Genomic DNA, 21,597 nt, shown 5'->3' on the forward strand with positions numbered 1-21,597 from the left:
CGTACTGGCGCTTTAAATGAGAGTATTCACTCAGTTTGTTTGGCGCCAAAAAGTTTTTAAATTTGTTAATGGATGCACTGAATTGGGGTTCTGATGAAGTCTGTATTATACAGTTGAAAGCGCTTAACCGATGTTTTTAGTATAGTGTGTGTTGTATTAAAGTTTTCTTTTACTTGACTGGGTCCAGTTTCACTCGTACTGTTTTACTTAGTTGAGACAGCGTATAGTCTCAATTTGTTTTCTTTAACAGTATTAAAGAGAAAGTGAGCAGTGAAGAGAGGAATGTAGGAAGAATTGGTGGAGAGCAGGAAAGCATTATGTGATGCAAGGACAGAGCCAGGATTGCAAGAGGTGTGACTTAAGTAACTTTTTGAACATTAAGATAGATGATGCATAAGAGATATTTTGGGGGAGGTTATTCCATTTTTAGTGATTGCATGAGAAAGAAGAGCTTTTCCTGCAGTATTGTTGGCTTTGGATATGCAGAGCAGGGTTTTGTTAGATGAGCGTAGTGGACGGTTTGCTGAATATTGGTTCAGTAGTTGGTTTAGGGCTGGAGGTTTGTGGGGATTGTTAGTGTGTTAAAGGTGAACACTAGTTGGTGGTAACTGATTACTTGAGGGAGTTCTAACCACTATAGCTCCTTTAGGGCAAGACAGTGGTGGCTTCTAAAAGTGGAGTTATTTGCGAATTTTGCAATCTTATTGTAACAAGATTCTAGTTTGTCTAGGTCAGTTTTCCTGATGTGGGTTAGGATTGGTGATGCATACAATAGGGTAGACAAAAGGTGGGTTTGGGCTAGGGTGACTCGTGCTTGGTGTGATAGGAATTTTTTGTGTTTGTATAAAGTTCCTAGTTTTTTATGCACTTTTTTAATGGTTTGAGATATATGGACATCAAAATTAAGGTCCTTATCTATTTCAACAGCAGGTAGCTTAGTATGGGGGGAGGGATAGATTGCAGTTCCATTTTTGGAGGTGATAGTGAAGGAAGGAGGAGTTTTTCTGGATTTGTTGGGGGTGAAAAGAAGTAATTTGGTCTTCTTGGGGTTTAGAATTAGTTGGATATCAGTAATCCATTTTTCCATGGAGCAGAAGGACTCTTGGGTTAGCTTTTGTAGAGTAGTTATGGATGGGGCTGAGCAGATTAGGGTTGAGTCATCTGCATATTGTATCAGTGATGAATGCAGGGTGAGGTATGTAGTTTGTTGGTGAAAATGGTGAATAGTAGAGGCCCCAGTATTGATCCTTGTGGAACACCTATGGTAGAGGGTAGTAGGGGTGATAGTACACCTTGCCATTTGACTGACTGTTTTCTATCAGAGAGGTAGTTTTTGAACCAGGCAGTAGTGGAGGGGGCAAAGGACATGGTGGATAGAGTGTCTAAAAGTAGGCTATGTGGGACCATGTCCAATGCCTTTGAGAGATCTAAGAATATGGCTGATACGAAGTTGTTGTTGTTTCTGAGTTGGTTAACCTGGTTGGTAAAGGAGAGAAGACCAGTAGTTGTACTGTGGTTTGGACGGAAGCCATGCTGTGTGAGGGAGAGGAGATTATGTGAGGTAAGAAGTGCATCACTTGGGAGTGAATACATTTCTCCAGGAGCTTTTAAAGGGGGGGTAAGAGGGGATCTCCTCCTCTCTGTTTCAGCTCAACTGTTAAATAAAAACAAAGATAATAATACTGGAGGCTCAGATGCAAAAGTTTACTAGTGTACACCAGGAGGCAAAAAACGTACAAGTACAGAATTTTGTCTGACATGATGCAGGAAGTACACAATTTTATATAGGTTTAACATTCAAGCTGTGCCCACCTTACTGATGTGGTTAGTCACAGGGCACCTACATCACTATGGCTTACAATATCTTATTCATAAGAAAAGCTGATGTTATACATTTTAAAAGTTTTCCCATGGGAATAATACAGCCTTGCAAAGCACCTGGTCAGTTATAATGTCTTTCTGTAAATGTTACTCCTTCAAGGTTTCAGGCCTGCTCGAATACAATAGTTGGTTCAGTCTTGTAATACACTTCTTTGTTCTTCTTGCAACATTACCTCAGCAGCTGTGTCTTATCTTGGTAACATTCACAAGGCCAATTGTCCCAGAGGAAGGAAGAAGATTTTCAGTGCTTTATACATTTAATTTCCTGACCCAGCAGATAATCATTAGTGAAAAACATAAGCTTGCTGAGCTGGCTACTGCCAGGGTCAGAGTTCAAATACACTGCAGCTCCAAAGCTTCAAGCAATTACATGTAAAATCATTCTTATTGCCATATTGTTAATAGAATAAAATGCATTATATACTTTTTGCTTTTTAACTAACACTTTATATGTGTTCAAATACATATTTTTCTAACATTTTCCTCCCTTTTAATACTTTTATTCTATTCTGAAATATAAACAATGTTATATCGTCCCCTAGCCTTCTCCCTTAAGGACTTTCAACTAGGCAAGTCATTTAGTTTATACTTCGGAAAGAGTTTCGTCTGAAATTAATTGTTCCAATTCAATGTCTTGGTATAAAGTTTCAGTTACAGATATATCAATAAAATCTTTGATTAATCTTTTCATGCAGGGGATCCCACAACAGACACATGCTCCCAATAGGAGCAGACCAACACAAATAGCAATCAAGATGTTCATTAGGATGGAACCCCACCCACCAAACAGACTCTGGAAAAAGTTTGTCAGTGGGTTTGGGCCTTTTTCAGTCATGGCCGATACCTGCTGTATTACCTCTAGGTGGTCATTAATTTCATGTCGATTGTCTGGTATAAATGCACAGCATTCTTCTTTGATAAGCACGCATGTACCACCTCTTGCCGCTAGGGTGAAGTCAAGAGCCATTCGATTTTGTAGCACAACAGTTATCATCACATTCAGTTCATCAGTCACTAGTTCAAGAGCAGAAAAAGTTGCGTTACTCATTACTTCGAGAAGTTTCGACAGCTTTCTCAACTCTCAGATCGATTTGACTGCTCCATATGCTGGAAGTATTCCAGCCCAGGATATAACACTGTCACTCAAGTCCATATGAGTCAATTTTTCTTTATCTTTTACGGAATGATGGTCTTTCCAACCAGCTTCGATTTTTCCCACTGGGTTCACAGGTTTTCCGATTGGACCTTCAGGTTTCCGGGCTACATCTCTCACATTTTGTATCTTACTTAGAGGTAATTCTGCAGTATGCCTTATGGCCGGAACCAGATAACCCAAAAAACAACTGCCGGACCAATTCTCAGGTAGCCATTTGTATGCCTTTTTCCCCACAAACAAAATAACAGTTTTCTACTTTAGTACTGATGCGGGTTAATTCTGAATGAAACATTTTCTTGTCTATAACAGACAGTTGTTTATGTAAAACAGGATTTCTCTGCACATCACTTAATGTTGTTTTCATTAAACTCAAATATGAATCATAATTTGTGTTACAAACAGTGCCTTTATCTTTAGCTTTAATATAGCATTTGTAAGATATGGTTATATTACAGTTACTCCAACCCACTTGAAGTGTATCATTTTTGTAAAAACATACAATTCCCTTCTGTGTAATAGGCAAATACAATGCAATTTTGTCTGTGATCTTACAGATCCTGTATCAAAAAGTAAATTCTCCCAAGTCTCATTTATCCCCAAGGGGACAGCGGACATCAACAGTCCTCCATATGCTGTTGGTATAGCAGTATAAACCGAGCAATTTGAAATGTTCATAGTCTCTACATATACACGCTTCATAGCTAGGTATGTGTTAAAGTTTGGATGCCAGTCTATAGACAGTTCATCACGTCTCTCCACTTTCACTTGTGTGGTTACATGTAGGAAAAACCACAACAAAAGGAAGGTCATCACAATCATAGTCAGTAAATGCATAGTCAACAAGATGATTAAACAACATCTTTGGGGTTGATCTGTATTTTTACTTGTTTTGCTCTTAGCCATCCTGCCTTTGTTGTGTATCAATTACAAAATGTTTATCAAGTTGAAAATTCTTTACCGGTTTACAGTGCGTCAGATGGACCCAGGACGACCTCTCAGCAACTTTGACTGCAGTAGGCATCGCCAACAGTACCTGGTACAGTCCTTCCCACTTTGGACTCGCCCAATTCTTCCTCTTCGTAACCTTCAACCACACCCAGGACCCCGGAGTCAGCACTGCTTCTAATGGTCTGGTCTGTCTTTTATCTGAAAAAGAGTTCAACTGCAAAACAGTTTTATTTGTTAACAGTTTCCTCATATAGCTAGCTAATGAGCTGTCAGCCTCTAGTTCTGCAGGCATGAGAGCTTTCCACTGTGGCACATAATATGCCCTTCCAAATATCACTTCAAAGGAGGTCAAACCCTTTACGTTTGGAACTGTTCTCATGTTCAGCAGTGCCAAAGGCAAACAGCAAATCCAGTTCTTCTGTGTTTTGCTCACTAACTTTCTCAACTTGCTTTTTAAGATTCCATTGTACCTTTCCACCAGTCCTGCAGACTGTGGGTGGTAAGCACAATGATTCTTCAAGGAGATCCCAAAGAATCTCCCAAGCTGGTGAATCGTCTGAATAACAAAATGTGTCCCATTGTCACTATAGATTCTTTCCGGTATGCCAAATCTAGGAATTATTTCTTTTATTAGGGCTTTTGCCACTGTTGCTGCATCCGGATTTTTCGTTGGAAAAGCTTCTACCCATTTAGAAAACATATCTATAATTACTAAACAGTATTTTTTCCCTTCACATTTATTCAATTCTATGAAATCCATACAAATAGTATGGAACGGATATGGTGGTATAGGAAAACTCCCTTGCTTGAGTTTGAATGCCCCTTGTGCATGATGTTTGTTACAGATATGACATGCTGCACAAAATTTTTGTGTATAGTTTGTGAATCCATATGTTTGGAATATTCGATTTACTAACTGTACCATCCCCCCTGTTGAGACATGGCACTGCCCATGGCTCAACAAAGCTGCATATCTAAATAAATTAGATGGCAATATTGTTTTTTTCTCTTTGAAGACATACAGTCCATTTTCGAGGATTGCACCTCATTTCTCCCATTTCTGTTTCTCTGCTTTTGTAGTTAATGTCTGCATTGTTTTTAGCATTTCTAGATCTAAAATCTCAGAGGGTTGTAATTCCTCGGTTAAAAGTAAAGTTTCTGAGTCTGAGGCTGCTTGCTTTGCAGCTGCATCAGCTTTTGCATTTCCTTTTGAAATTCTATCCTGTTGTTTTGTATGAGCTAAACATTTACAAATAGCTACTCTAGTAGGTAACTGAATGGAATCTAATAAGTTCAAAATAAGTTGCGCATGATTAATCGGTTTGCCATTAGATGTTATCATTCCCCTATTTTTCCATTGTTGTGCAAAAACATGCACTGTAGAGAAAGCATACTGACTGTCAGTATATATGTTCACACATTTATCTTTCGCTAGAGTGCAAGCCCGTGTTAAGGCTATCAGTTCTGCTGCTTAAGCAGACAGGTTATGCTGTAAAGGTTGGGCTTCTAAGATCTCTGTATCTGTGACTACTGCATATCCTACTAGATTTTTCCCTGTAGGACCCTTTCTGCATGAGCCACCCACGTAAAATGTCACCTCGGCATCATCCAAGGGCATATCAGTGAGGTCCTGTCTGGGTAAAGTTATTTGCTCAATTTCCTGCAGGCAGCTGTGTGGTGTGCCATCCATAGGAGTCGGAAGTAACATTGATGGGTTTAATGTTGTACAACGTTCAATTACCATATGAGGTTGGCTCAGCAGTATGGTCATACATGAAAGACGTCTAGCAGGAGATAGATATGCTATTTTTTCTTGCAGTAAAAGTATCGTGACTGCATGAGACACTCTCAATGTGAGAGGGTGGAATAATACCACTGAGGCATAAGCCTGTACTGCCATTGCAGCTGCGACTACTGCTTGCACACAGTGAGGTAACGATCGTGCCACTGGGTCTAACTGTGATGAATAGTAAGCTATGGGGCATTGCTTATCCCCATGCTGTTGCGTCAGAACTGACATCATGTATCCCTGTTTACAATCTACGGTCTGAAAAAATCTTTTGTGGCAATTTGGAAGTCCTAAAACTAATGATGAGGCTATCAATTGTTTTAGTCTGCAGAAAGCTGTTTCTGCTTCAGGTGTCCATTGTAATACCTCTAGTGCTGCCATTGGTGTTTTATATATTAAATCAGCCAGTGGAGCAGATTCTAAAGCATAGTTTGATATCCAGCTTCGACAAAAATTAGTCGTTCCCAAGAAGGACATCATTTCCTTCTTGGTTGCTGGTTTAGGTGCCTGTAAAATTGCTGTTTTTCTGTCTTCGTCTAATATTCTACCTTCATTGGATATTACATATCCTAGGTATCTAACCTGTTTTCTCCAAAGTTTTAACTTACTTTTGTTTACTTTGTGTCCCTGTTCTGCTAAAAATTTCAATAATGCTATTGTGTCCTCCCTGCATTGATGCCGGGTGGGGGCTGCTAGCAAAATGTCATCTACATAAAGCAGAATTTGACTACCTCGTGGTGGGGTAAACCCTGCCAGGTTGCTAGCCATTTCTTGTGCAAATATCGTTGGACTTTCACAATATCCCTGTGGTAGCCGAGTATAGGTATACCTTTTACCTGAAATGTGAATGCAAACCAATACTGGCTATCAGGATGTATAGGTATTGAAAAGAAAGCATTGCTTATATCTACCACAGTGAAATATTTTTGTTGTGGCTTCAAATCATTCAACAAGGTGTGTGGGTCTGGCACCGTAGGTGCTCTAGGTATTATTGCATTGTTTACAGCTTGTAAATCCTGTACCATCCGCCATTCCCCGTTTGCTTTTTTAACAGGAAATAGAGGGGTGTTACGTGGTGAATCAAGAGATTCTACCAGTACTCCTTCCTTGAGTAATGCTGCTATTATAGGCTTGATTCCTTGCTCCTCATCTTTCCTCAAGGGGTATTGTCTTTTCTGTGGTCTAAATGCTGATTTTGGTGTAATAGTTACTGGTCCTGCTGTTTGAATAAGTCCTACATCCGATTTGCCTGTTGACCAAAGAATGTTTGGTATGTCACACAAGGCTTTTTCTTCTTCTTCTAATAAGAATGCTAATCAGCTGTCTTCACTAGTTTGTAAGTGTACAGCTGGATGTGTCTGTTAGCCAATTCAATTTCTGTTTTTGTATTCCCTGCTCTGATAATTCTAAATCAGTTTGTTTTTCCCATCTTGTTACTTTTTCTCCTAAGTCTGCCCATTTCATATTCTTGTTTTTTGTCAAGCTGACATGTGGTAGTCGATTAGATTTATACAGTGTCATGAATTCCTGAGGTAATGAACAGCTTACCACACTGTTTCCCTCAGTATCCCAATACAAGGTTCGCAATACTGTTAGCAGGATTTTTGAATAATTCTTGCTCATATTCTTTATCAGGTCTTGGTATGCTACAGTAGTATAAAGTACAATGTAACAAATGCTGTTGGTCAGTGTCAAGGGAGGGGGTCTTACTGATGGCTACATTCATCATTTCCTCGGTTACTGCCCCTGGACCAGTCGTAACTAGGTCCTGGCTGTACCAGTAAAAAGTTTCACCCTCCGGTCGCACCACGAAAGTATCCATTTGTCTTTGTGCCTCCATACCCTACATAGTGGGAACTACCGCTATGCCAAATATCTGCATAAGATCTCTTCCCAGTAAGTTTACTGGACATTTTGCAGAAACCACAATTTTACTTTTCTGAGTCATACCTGAAACAGGGTCAGTTATTGCTATATCATGGGAGAGTGGCTCCCTATATAGCTGTCCATTTGCTGCTTTCACTAATATATAATCAGGTGATTCGGAATATTCTGGTAACTTGGAGGGGTGTATCAAAGTTCGTGACGCTCCTGAGTCACACAGGAATTTTACTTCCCTTCCTTCCACCAGAAGTGTAACTTCCGGTTTTGTGTCTGCCAGATAGAACTCCAAGCTCAGTAATGCTAAATCTAAAATTTCACTTTCTTCATCCTCTACATCTGCTTGCACTTCCTCTGTTCCTTCCACTACATTTACATTTGTCCTTTGTTTGTTTGCCTTTCCTGATGATTTTTGACTTTCATCACTATCATATAGTCAGTCCTCATCACCCTTGCTTTCTGTAGTCACCTTTTTATTTAGCCTGCAATCCCTTGCTAAATGTCTTTTCTTTCCGCACTTAAAGCACTCACCTTTCTTTTTTCTCTCTTCAAAATCTTCTGACCGTTTGTCAGATTGTCTATTTCCCTGGGCATTTTTCTTACCCTTTTTACCTGACTGTACTACAAAGACCTCAGCTCCGTCTTCAGCAGTGAAGACTTGTGTCTTCTTTTTCTTTTTACTATTAAAGTGTCTTTCAGCATGTCTAGCATATTCAAGTAAGGCTTGTAGCCTACTTGTTCGATGATCTATCATATGCTTTGTAATAAAGCTACTGATAGGTGCAAAGCAACATTTCAAAAATGCATTTTTCAGTTGCTGTTCATACGAGGTATCATGTGTCTGATTTTCAGGAATAGCCATACCACTATGGTTATTGAAACATTCCAATAATCTGCCATAGTACCCATCTACAGTTTCATTCTCTTGTTGTATGCATTGGTTAATGCAAGTCCAATCTGCTCTAGGTTTCCATTTTTCAGAAATTCGGTCTGTAAGACCTTTTACTCTGTTGTCTAGTTCTGCGTCTCTATGTGGGAGTGGTTTAAGCTCTGCATTACAAGGATTCCAGGTGCCACAAATCATGTGCCAGTCTGGACCCACAATTTGTCTAACTACCTTTTCTACTTCTTCCCCATTCAAGTGGTAACTTAGTCTCATACCTTGTAAATCTTGTAAAAACTTTGTGTAATTAACTTTTGGATGAGGGATTCCCTCTGTAGCTTTCCGAATATCCTCCGGTGTCCATGGTCTGTATACTAGAAGAGTTGGGTCCTGCCCTTCCTGTCCTGCCTGAGGATTTGGTACCTCGATTAGTGGACAGATTTCTTCCTCACTCTCCTCTAGTGTGTTTCTCCCTACTTGATATAAGTCTGTGTCCCCAAGTGTTTTACGTGTCCGGGACCTAGTTTCAATAGGATCTCTAACAAATGGTTTTAGTGTTCTTGTGACTTCAGGATAACGTGGAGGTGGACCAGCTTGTCCTCCTGCTTCATCTCCTGAAAAAGGCATCGGAGGGGGTGGGGGAGGAGGAGCCATCGCTATTACTGTATTATTATCCTCTTTATCTAAAAATAACATCTTAGCATTTTTAGTTTTTTGTTCCCTTCGGTTTACTTCCTCAATCCACCTGTGTGCCTGAGGAATGCCTAATCGCTGTTGTTTTTTTGCCTAACCTTCTGCATCAGATTCAAGTTGTTTTAAAAGTTTAACTAATGAAATTTTATTTAATTTACCATCAAATCCGTATTTATTAACCCATTTTGTATAATACCTTACATTATCAGCCCGTTGTAATTGCATATATTTTGTGTCTTCAGTTAGGGGCGGATCTCGCGATGTTTTAGTGCACTGATTTCCCATTCTAAAGGAAAATGTTACGTAACCCTTTTCACCACGTGGTATTTCAGTTCCTTACACAGTTTATCTAGAATAACTTGTCTACCTTATTCTGTTTCCCTGATCCCTGACAAAATATACAGTAATTTCCTTTTGTCCCTGATCTGTATAACAAATCTTCTGACAATAGTATTTACTGCAACCTAGTCCCTGATCTAAAACAGAAAAAAGGCAAATATCTTCCTACCTGAGCCTCCTGAGTCGACCAGTTCGAGACCGCTCTTCGGCCACAGATCAGAAAGTGGCCAGCCTCTCAAAACGACAGTTCAGTCGGAGGTCTTTCGTATTTCAAGAACCACCGTTTCGGTAGCTTCTCCTGCGCAGTGTTTGACCACCGGTACACTCTGATCTGTAGCTGTCGAGGGCTTCCGGTCAAGGAGGACCAAACTGTTAAATAAAAACAAAGATAACAACACAGGAGGCTCAGATGCAAAAGTTTACTAGTGTACACCAGGAGGCAAAAAATGTACAAGTACAGAATTTTGTCTGACATGATGCAGGAAGTACACAATTTTATATAGGTTTAACATTCAAGCTGTGCCCACCTTACTGACGTGGTTAGTCACAGGGCACCTGCATCACTATGGTTTACAATATCTTATTCATAAGAAAAGCTGATGTTATACATTTTAAAAGTTTTCCCATGGGAATAATACAGCCTTGCAAAGCACCTGGTCAGTTATAATGTCTTTCTGTAAATGTTACTCCTTCATGGTTTCAGGCCTGCTCGAATACAATAGTTGGTTCAGTCTTGTAATACACTTCTTTGTTCTTCTTGCAACATTACCTCAGCAGCTGTGTCTATTTTGGTAACATTCACAAGGCCAATTGTCCCAGAGGAAGGAAAAAGATTTTCAATGCTTTATACATTTAATTTCCTGACCCAGCAGATAATCATTAGTGAAAAACATAAGCTTGCTGAGCTGGCTACTGCCAGGGTCAGAGTACAAATACACTGCAGCTCCAAAGCTTCAAGCAATTACATGTAAAATCATTCTTATTGCCATATTGTTAATAGAATAAAATGCATTATATACTTTTTGCTTTTTAACTAACACTTTATATGTGTTCAAATACATATTTTTCTAACATCAACCCTCTGCACCTTTTTAATCCTAAAATTATTTCCACTACTGCTAAAACACTTACTCTTAAACAAATACTAGACCATCCAGAATACCCTAAATCCAAACCAAAACACACTAAAATAACTTCCTTCCATAACCTTGTCTTAGCTGGAGACATTCACCCCAACCCCAGACCTAACCCACCCACAAATAACAATTACCCCCCCCCCCCTCCCTCTAACCTTTCATCCCCTTACAATACTCTTAAATTTCTCACACTCAATGCCCAGACTCTCAATAACAAAGCACATCAGTTTCAAGCATGGCTAAGTCATAACCAACCTGACATTGTAGCCATCTCTAAAACTTGGCTCAAACCCCACATCTCTGACTCTGAAATCCTACCCTCTGGATTTCACACTCTTAGATGTGACTGCCCAAAGAAAAAAGGCAGAGGCGTTGCATTAATCTATTCTAATCTACTTACCTTAATTCCCCTACCAAACCCCATTCCTAATTTCGTCAATGCAGAACTAAGAGTCAGTCTATTAAAAATGAATAATCACAAAAGGCTCTGTACCATCGTCCTTTATATCCCACCCGGAAATAACATCTCAACCCTTGAAGACATACTCCAATGGACCTCGGCTGAAATTAACCTTGTAACTTACATACTAGGTGATGTAAACATCGACTGGAATAAAATCAACAGTCCCATACCCTCCCTGTCCATTAACCTCTTTAACTTTACTCAAGTAACCCACTCCATCACCAGACCCAATAAAACAAATCTCCCAGGATCCAATCTTGACTGGATCTTAGTCACCCATCCAAATAAAATTACCAACTCTGGCACCATCCCTGACTCTATTAGTGACCACCTCCCAGCTTTCATTTACCATGCAACCACCTCCCATCCACACCAACATCAATATACTCAGACCTGCAACCTTGAGGTGCATGACAAAGAGAGAGGTGGTGAAGGCTAAGGATAAGGCATATGAAGAGTTGTATGAAAGGTTGGACACTAAGGAGGGAGAAAAGGACCTGTACCAACTGGCTAGACAGAGGGACTGAGCTAGGAAAGATGTGCAGCAGGTAAAGGTGATAAAGGATAATGAGGGAAACATACTTACAAGCGAGGAGAGTGTGTTGAGCAGATGGAAAGAGTACTTTGAGGGGTTGATGAATGAAGAGAATGAGAGGGAGAGAAGGTTGGATGATGTGGGGATAGTGAATCATGAAATGAAATGGATTAGCAAGGAAGAAGTAAGGATAGCTATGAAGAGGATGAAGAATGGAAAGGCTGTTGGTCCAGATGACATACCTGTGGAAGCATGGAGGTATTTAGGTGAAATGGCAGTGGAGTTTTTAACCAGATTGTTTAATGAAATTTTGGAAAGTGAGAGGATGCCTGAGGAATGGAGAAAAAGTGTTTTGGTAATGATTTTTAAGAATAAGGGTGATGTGCAGAGCTGTAGTAACTACAGAGGGATTAAATTGATCAGTAACAGCATGAAGTTATGGGAAAGAGTAGTGGAAGCTAGGTTAAGAAGGGACGTGATGATTACTGATCAGCAGTATGGTTTCATGCCGGGAAAGAGCACTACAGATGCGATGTTTGCTCTGAGAGTGTTGATGGAGAAGTACAGAGAAGGTCAGAAGGAGTTGCATTGTGTTTTTGTAGACACAGAGAAAGCGTATGACAGGGTGCCTAGAGAGGAGTTGTGGTATTGTATGAGGAAGTCAGGAGTGTCAGAGAAGTATGTAAGAGTGGTGCAGGATATGTACGAGGGTAGTGTGACAGCGGTGAGGTCTGCAGTGGGAGTGACGGATGTGTTTAAGGTGGAGGTGGGATTACATCAAGGATCAGCTCTGAGCCCTTTCATATTTGCAATGGTGATAGATAGGTTGACAGACGAGATCAGACAGAAGTCCCCGGTGGACTATGACGTTTGCAGATGACATTCTGATCTGTAGTGAGAGTAGGGAACAGGTGGAGGAGACCCTGGAGAGATGGAGATATGCTCTAGAGAGAAGAGGAATGAAGGTCATCAGGACTAAGACAGAATATATGTGTGTGAATGAGGGGCAGGATAGAGGAATGGTGAGGATGCAAGAAGTAGAGGTGGCAAAGGTGGATGAGTTTAAATACTTGGGATCAATAGTTCAGAGTAATGGTGAGTGTGGAAGAGAGGTGAAGAAGAGAGTACAGGCAGGATGGAGTGGGTGGAGAAGAGTGTCAGGAGTGATTTTTGACAGACGAGTACCAGTAAGAGGAAAGGGAAGGTCTACAAGAGGGTAGTGAGACCAGCTATGTTATATGGGTTGGAGACAGTGGCATTGACAAAAAGGCAGGGGTTAGAGCTGGATGTGGCAGAGTTAAAGATGTTAAGATTTGCATTGGGTGTGACGAAGGTGGAAAGGATTAGGAATAAGTATATTAGTGGGTCAGCCCAGGTTGGAAAGCTTGGAGACAAAGCCAGAGAGGCAAGATTACGTTGGTTTGGACATGTGCTGAGGAGTGATGCTGAGTATATCGGGAAAAAGATGCTAAGGATGAAGCTACCAGGTAACAGGAAAAGAGGGAGGCCTAAGATAAGGTTTATGGATGTGGTTAGAGAGGACATGCAGGTGGTTGGTGTAACAGAGCAAGATGCAGAGGACAGGAAGAAATGGAAATAGATGATCTGCTGGGCGACCTATAATGGGAACAGCCGAAAGAAGATGATGAACCTTAGTAAATTTGTCCCCAAAACCTTCTCTAATTATCTCAAACAAATGAATTGGAACATTCTAAAAACCCTTCCACTCGATAAAGCCATAGACCACTTTAATTCTACTTACCTAGACACTCAAAATTCCCCAGCTCCACCAAGGAAAAAAAGAATAAAAACTATAACTGCCCCTTAGCTCCCCAGCTCCACCAAGGAAGAAAAGACTAAAAACTATAACTGCCCCTTGGCTAACCAAAGAAACAAAGCAAATTATGCATCAGAGAGGCAAATCCTGGAAGCTTTACCAAAAGAATAAACTTCCCAAAACCCTTCTCTAATATACACAGCTCAGTAACTTTGCAAAAAAACAAATCTTCAAAGACAAAAACTCCTACTACACTAAGCTCCAGTCCAACCATCCCCAAAGCCCTAGGCTTTTTTGGAACTCCATAAACTCACTCCTCAACCCAGGCTCCAAAAATAACCCATGTCCAGACCCAAGTAAATCTTACCTCGAATTAGCCTCACTATTCAACTCTTTCTTTATAGAGTCAATATCCAACCTAATGAAAACTTTTCCCAACAATGACCCATCTCTCCTACATTCCACCTCATCTAAGTCCCCAAATAATTCCTCCCTGTGTTTGAGCTTAAACTTGTCTCCACTAACTACATAAAAAGACTTCTATCCAAACTTAAATGCTGCTCCAATGCACCTGACATCTTCTCTTCCTTTCTCAAGTCTGCTGCCGATGGTATAGCTCTCCCAATTAGTATCCTAATTAATAGGTCCGTTAAGGAATCTTATGTCCCTAAACTCTGGCATTCCACCTTTATTCTTCCTCTCCACAAGGGAGGCAAAAACACTGACATTTCAAACTTCCACTATAGCTCTTCTCTCTCCAATCTCCAAAATCCTAGAAAAATGTATCCACCTCCAACTTATGCCTTTTCTGACTAAAAAACAGCTTCTTACCCCTACCTAGCATGGCTTCTGAACAGGACATAGCACCATAACAGCTCTACTTTCATTCTCAGAAACTGTCAATCAAGCCCGAAATTCTGGGAACTTAGTATCCACTGTGCTCCTAGAGCTCTCTAAAGCATTTGATACTGTTTCCCATATGCACTTTCTAAGTCACCTCTCAAAACTATATCTCTGCAAAAACACACTTTCCTTGTTTTCAGGCTATCTGTCAGATAGATCTCAGGCTGTGAAATGGAAAAAAGGCACCTTACCTTTCTTACACACACCTGCTGGAGTACCACAGGGGTCCATTGTTGGACCAATGCTGTTTAATATCTTTATCAATAACTTTGACTCTGCTATTCCTAATACCAAAGTCATCCAATATGCAGATGACTCTACACTTGTCTGCTCTGCCTCTAACCTCCCTGAACTCCTATCTAAAACTCAGACTGCCTTCTCAACAACTGAGATCTGGATGCACCAAAATCACCTTTCTCTCAATGCTAACAAATCTAAAATACTACTATTCACACCCTCAAAATCTTTCTCTTTTCATAAAAATTCCTTCCAAGTCCTTAGCCAAAGCAACTCTCCAGTCAAAGTTTTTCCCTTTGCCAAACTACTCAGTGTAATTATAGATGAACACCTCAAGTTCAACATCCATATTCAGCAAAATATAAAGAAAACCCACCAAAAACTAGGTATGCTATACAGGAACAACCACTTCCTCTCTACTTCTACCAGGCATACTCTGGCCTCCTCTTACCTCCTTCCCTCCCTTCTGTACAGCTCCCTGCTACTAACTAACCTATCCTCTTCCATCACTTCCAAACTTCAAAGCTGTTATAACAAAATTTCTAAATTTGCCACCAAAGCCAAACATTCCACTCATCACTATGTTACCCTCCAATCCCTCAACTGGTTAGAATTCATGAATTACCTGGACTTCCTCCAGCTCACTCCAGCACATAGACTAATATTTAATCCAACCAAATGCCCTGCTCTTACTAACATCCTTCCCCCATACACCTCAAATAGAACTATCAGATCTAAACATCAAAACTTAATTACTGTCCGGAAACCTAAACGTCCTGCTGGACAACTTCTCCTCTCCTTCTCCTTAGGTAAGAAATGGAACTCTCATCCTTCCACACTAAGGACAATGTCAAACATAAACAATTTCAAAACTCAGCTTTACACCTAATTTTCTTCCAAATAGAAATTTAACTGCATTCTTCCTACCTTTAACAAAAGCCCCTGGGTATCCTCCTGAGTTCCTAAGCACTTTATAACTGGTTATAACCTTCTATAGCTAATTCCCATACGATCTTTCACACTCTGTGAATATTGTAAATCGCTTTTTACTTTTGACTTTAACTGTGTGAATTTGTTAAAATGTATCTGCACTATATTTTTCTGCTATGGGCAATATTGCTCATGCTTTGTATTATATGATATGTATTTGTACTTATACTTTTATTTTTATTGGACTGCTATCTTTACTGTAATCTGTTTCATGGAGCTTTTCTCCCCGGGCCTCCACTAAAAACGGGCTCTCTGGGCCCAGTGGACTTCCCTGGTAATCAAACTGGAAATAAATAAATAAATAATATGTTACCTTGGAGATTTCAGAATTTTAGATCCATAGGTAGTGGTAATTTCAAGCTACTTCCTGTTTTAATATTAAAAGACTCAGAAATAAACCATTCCAATGTCAAGTAAAAACTTTATTAAAGCAAAGCTTTCGGGTAACAACCCTTTCTCAATACTAATTGAGATTAGCATTGAGAAAGGGTTGTTACCCGAAAGCTTTGCTTTAATAAAGTTTAGGATTGAGAAAGGGTTGTTATCCAAAAGCTTTGCTTTAATAAAGTTTTTGCTTGACGTTGGAGCGGTTTATTTCTGAGTCTGTCATTATTTTTCCAGTTACCACAGTATCAACCTTATTACCGGTTAATATTAAAAGAAGAAGATTTAGAAAATCCTAAAGGGTTTGCTAGGATCATGTTGATTTTAGATGGGCATATTCTTTTTTGTCATCTTGGTGGGCTTGGTTAAAAAAAGTTGGCTCAAGAATATCACTGGAGGCAAAATGTATTGTGGGAAAAAGATGGAAAGGAATATATAATCAATTTCAACAATTGGCTAAGTTTCTCATGTCGTTCAAAGGGATTCCAGTGTCTGTCTGCCTGGGATGACATGCTCGACAAGCCATGCTGCTTTGCTAGAGATGGCTTGCACCTGTCACTGTTAGGTTTTCGAATACTGCCAAGGCTCTTGCCACCCCATAGTGCCTTTTTTAGGCAAGGCTCAAAAGAGAAACCCACCGCCGTAAATAGCACAAGTAACAAAACTCTGAGGGTAATGCTACTCAATGCCAGAAGTCTAAACCTCAAAATGCATGCACTCGAGGCACTCCTCAGTATGGAGAAAATCGATATATGTGCAGTAACAGAAACCTGGTTTAAGGATCCAGAGGGCACCCAAGCACTACCAGGCTACAACGCATACCATACATTTTGGCCACAGAACCTGGACCGCACTACAAAAGGCAGGGGAGTATCCATATTCATCAAGGATACCCACACCTCCTTGCACTTGTGTTGCACCTAGGATTTGTACCTGTACAGTTTTGAATATATAACCTAGTTCAAATTTAGTTCATGAAGTTTTAAGATTGTATTGTAACTTCTGTATTTTTAAAGTCTCATGTGATTATGTGAGAGGAAGTTCAAGGGTATATAGGGGACTTAATGTCATGACATTGTATCCATTTTGTATCCGTTCTGAAGAAGTTGGTTTTGTTTAACTGACAAAAAGCTTGTGTGGAGCTTAAATAAATATATATTTTTCATCATTCTACATGGCTAGTGATTTGGTTCAGAGCACCGGAGGTTTTCTGGAGAGTTTCCTATTGTTTTTCTCTTTCTTATTGCAGTTTGTTCTTTGGCTTACAGTTTGTGTTGTGCATTATTTAGCTATGTCAAGAATCTAAGTGGCAATGCTCAGATCTGCTTGGAGTTAGTGCAGAATGGCACAAAATACACTGAAGCAACTGATATTGCCAACATCCTGGCAGACAGGTTCAGTGCAAACTTCATCCCCCTCTCACCCCCAAAAGGGCCCATAACCATACCAGAAGAATGTACAGCCCCTGACACTCAGGTTAAAACAGCCCTCTCCAAAGTGAAAAACACAGCATCAATGAGACCGGATGGTGTCCCAGGCTGCGTCCTACATGAGCTCAAAGACAAACTAACCCCTCACCTAAACACACTGTTCAAACTCAGACTCTCCACAGGCTACGTACCCATAGAGTGGCACACAGCAATGGTTATTCTGCTCCACAAAGGTGGAGCCACAACAGACCCTGGGAACTATCCCCCTATAAGCCTGACTAGTTTGGTCTGCAAGGCTATGGAGTGCATCATCATGGAACTCATTAGCAGAGACATTGGGAACCTCCAAACACTGGACCCTTCCCAGTTCGGTTTTGTTAAGGGCAGATCATGTCTCCTAAACATAGTGTACTTCTTTGAGACAGTTACCAAGGCTATAGATGAGGGAAAAGTGGTACACACAGCCTACCTATACCTTGCAAAGGCCTTCGACACCATTCCCCATTCTGGTATTCTAGACAAGCTCACTAGCCTGAACATAAATCCCAATGTCACAAGATGGGTTGCCAATTGGTTCACAGATAGAACCTACATGGTGAGAGTTGCAGGAGCTAGGTCTGACTCTAAACCGGTTACAACTGGCATTCCCCAGGGCTCAGTCCTAGGACTCCTCCTGTTTGGCATATACCTCTCAGAGGTACAGGCAAGCACAGGAGGAATATGGCTGACCAAGTTCGGAGACGACTGCAAACTAGGGGCTATAATTGACTCTCCTGCTGACACAGACATCCTCCAAAAGGGTCTCACTGAGACGGATAACTGGTGTCAAAATCATGGCCTCAAGCTAAATGCCAAAAAGTGCATAGTCATCCCCTTTGGAAAAAACAAAGTACCCACAAACTACCACATAGGTGGTAGTCCCCAAAATACGGAAAATGTAATAAGAGATCTGGGGACCCAAGTGGACAGTAATCTCTCCTTTGATAATCACATTGCCAAAGTGGTTAGGAAATCTTTCTATGTGGCCCACCTAATCACAAAAGGGTTTGCATCCAGATCAAAAGAGGTCATTGTGCCCCTCTACTCATCACTCATCAGACCCATCATAGAGTACAATGCCCCATTTGGGATGTACCTTACAAGACACCTGCAACAGCTGGAAAGACCACAGAAGTACCTCACTAAGAGGATCACTGGCCTCAAACAGATGCCCTATGCAACTCAACTGAAGAAACTCCAGCTGTACTTGGTTGCATACCGCCTGCTCAGAGGTGATCTCTGCCTGACATACAAGGCCATGTCCAACCCAGAATTGATGGACATGCTCCACCTAAAGAAAACCTTATCCCCTCGAGCCACATGCTCTAGGGATCTAAACCTCACTACAACAATAAATAGGACATGTTGGAGGGATAGATTCCTGTCCCAGAGACTTCCCGTGCTTTGGAACAAGATTCCAATCTACATTAGGCAGAGCTCCTCGCTAACACTCTTCAAGAAAAACCTTGATGCGTGGATAGGAAAGTTTACCCCGGGGATCACTTCAGTGGCTCTGATGGACAGAGGCACAGGGAACTAATCTAAGAGGGTGGCGAAAGCCAACACATTCTGGCTAGGCTTATAAATGCCTTCGGGCAGATAGCCTAGTACCTACCTATGAACCTATGAACCTGTAAATTTGTTTAAGGATTTTAAGAATGGTTTGGAAAGGCAAATGTTTGTCCTGGACAGAGAGCTCAGGAATTACAATGTAATCATAAATTTTAGTAATGAAGTGGGCATGATATACTCCCTTTTGATTTGTGGAAAAAAGAAAACTTTTAAGATGGAAGCCATTTATGATTTATACTGGAATTTAGCAGTTTCCCTAAGGAAGAAGTTAAGTGCAGTATCATAGCACTGCCTATGAATTTTTCAGATGCCTGTAATTATTTGTGGAGGGTGGAGTGCAGACAATTGGAAAGACTTAGAAAAGCCTTTCTCATTGCTAGAACTAAAACTGGCCTTGTATGCAGTGGCAAATCATACCACCCCAGGAGAGGCTGATCTTCTATTTGAATATTATAAATCCCGAGATAGGCAACTTATGGGGCATTTCTTGCAACTCATTAATAAGGTGTACTTGGGGAGTTTGAATGAAGAAGCTGAGTTCAGTTATGAAGCTTTACTGAAATTATTTATTTATTTATTTATTGCATTTGTTAACCTGGAAAGTCTACTGGGCCTAGGTGAGCCCATTTTCAGTAGAGGCCCGGGGAGAAAAGCTCCACATAACATTAATAGTACATACAAGAAAAAGCACAATATACAGTGTATATATAATCTCAATGCATAGAAATAAATATTAAACACAATGATACAGGTTCTTTACAAACATTACACATCAACATTGTATACAATTTGATCATTGAGGATGTAGTTAGTCAGGAAGGGTAGCAGTTTTGATTTTTACTTGCTGGAGATTTGTAGACATAAGCAGTTGAATTCAGCAAGTCAGAGAGAGCTTCTAAGTAGTGATATTATAGAGGGATATAGTAGTGAATCAGGTGTTAGGAGGTACTGTTTTGGCACCAGGACACTGCCAGAGAGAAGAGAGGTGTGATCTGAGACTTCTTAAAGAGAGCAGGATTACTGATTGTTCTGATAGAAGGTAGGAGGGCATTCCATAGTTCTGAGACAGTAAAAGAGTACTGCATTTGACCAGCTGCAATGTCATGTTATTAAGGTTAGAAATTAATTTGGAAAGTCAAGATGCTGCTCAATAGGAAAATCGGAGGCCTCTTGCTGTTTTTGATTGTGATTATAAATTAGGTGTATTAATTTTACAGAAGAAGCTATGGTTTTAATTCTTCAGGGAAGAGGGGAAGCTCCCTTGGATTTTAATGACATATTTTTGACAATTCTATTTTAGGAAATAGGGCAATGTTTCTGTAGACTAGTGATGTAGTGAAGGCTTATGGTCATCAGCTGCCAGTAGCTTCTTCCCAGGAGAGAACCTAACTCATATCTGGGGCTGGTAATGATACTGGGGACACTGTTGCAATGTCATACTGCTGCTGTGATGTGTGCAGTAACATTAGTGTGTAGACAAAAGCCTTGCCACCTCCATGATCATTGCCCTTTGGAGGTGCACGCATGCTTCTGCACATGTGCACCATCCCTACCCAACGGCTTATCACTTATGCAGCATGCAGTTCACCAGGTTAGTATGCTGTTCTTCGCAGCAAGCATAGGCTGCTTCTACCCTCCCAAGAACATAAACATGAACACGGATAATCTGTTGCATAGTTAGTGCTTTATCCCTCTGCATCACATGGCTCTCTGTACCAGGCTGATTTTGTATAAAAATAAAATTTATTACAACATGAGCAGTTGTTGTAATAAATTTTAATAAGTTTTATAAGTTGAAATAGACCAAAACATCTTTACAACCTGCTTAAGTTAGACAGAGTTTAAAATGATGCCATCTTTACAACCTGCTTAAGTTAGACACAGTTTAAAATGGTGCATAAAGTCAGTCTTCTTATCTCCTGAAGCTTCTGGGTTGGAAACAAAAATGAGAGGTTAGTGTCCAGTCCTTGCCCTTGTTCTCTGGGCACTTTTAGGTTGGAGCAGTATTGTGTCCTTATTCATGGGGGAGCAAGTTTGAGAGTTCTGAGTCCACCATCTCTCTGAAAAGGAAGGGTTATGTTAAACAGAAATAATACCTTACAAATACTGAAGCTGACTTTTCCTAGGACAATCAATCCACATGACTGCAGGCAGAATTTGGATGTTTTTACTTTTTGGAACAACCTTATAACTTTCCTGAAGATGGAGCTGTTTGCCTCTATGGGAAAACAACAGCACAGGATACAGCAATACAAAACAGAGTTTGCTGCTTTCTTCACAAGAGCTAATTACACAGCTTATAGTTTTAGCATCAGGAATGTGAGCTTCAGTGTGTGTGTGTGTGTGTGTGTGTAATGACTGTCTTACTGAATGAAAAGCAGTTTTTTTTTCAGTGTAATTTTTTTTCATTGCAGAATTTCATTTTACAGCTGCTGTTGCAGGCTTATTTAATTGTGTGCATCTCTCAGATTTGCAGCAGAAACCCATCTTTCTTATGTGAGAAAGGGAGAGGTTCCATTCCCCATGTGCGTGAAAAGGAGACTCCATACTTGATACTACAG

The sequence above is a fragment of the Protopterus annectens genome, chromosome 5.part0, assembly GCF_019279795.1.
Source record: "Protopterus annectens isolate FY-2018-M chromosome 5.part0, PAN1.0, whole genome shotgun sequence".
Classification (NCBI taxonomy): domain Eukaryota; kingdom Metazoa; phylum Chordata; order Ceratodontiformes; family Protopteridae; genus Protopterus; species Protopterus annectens.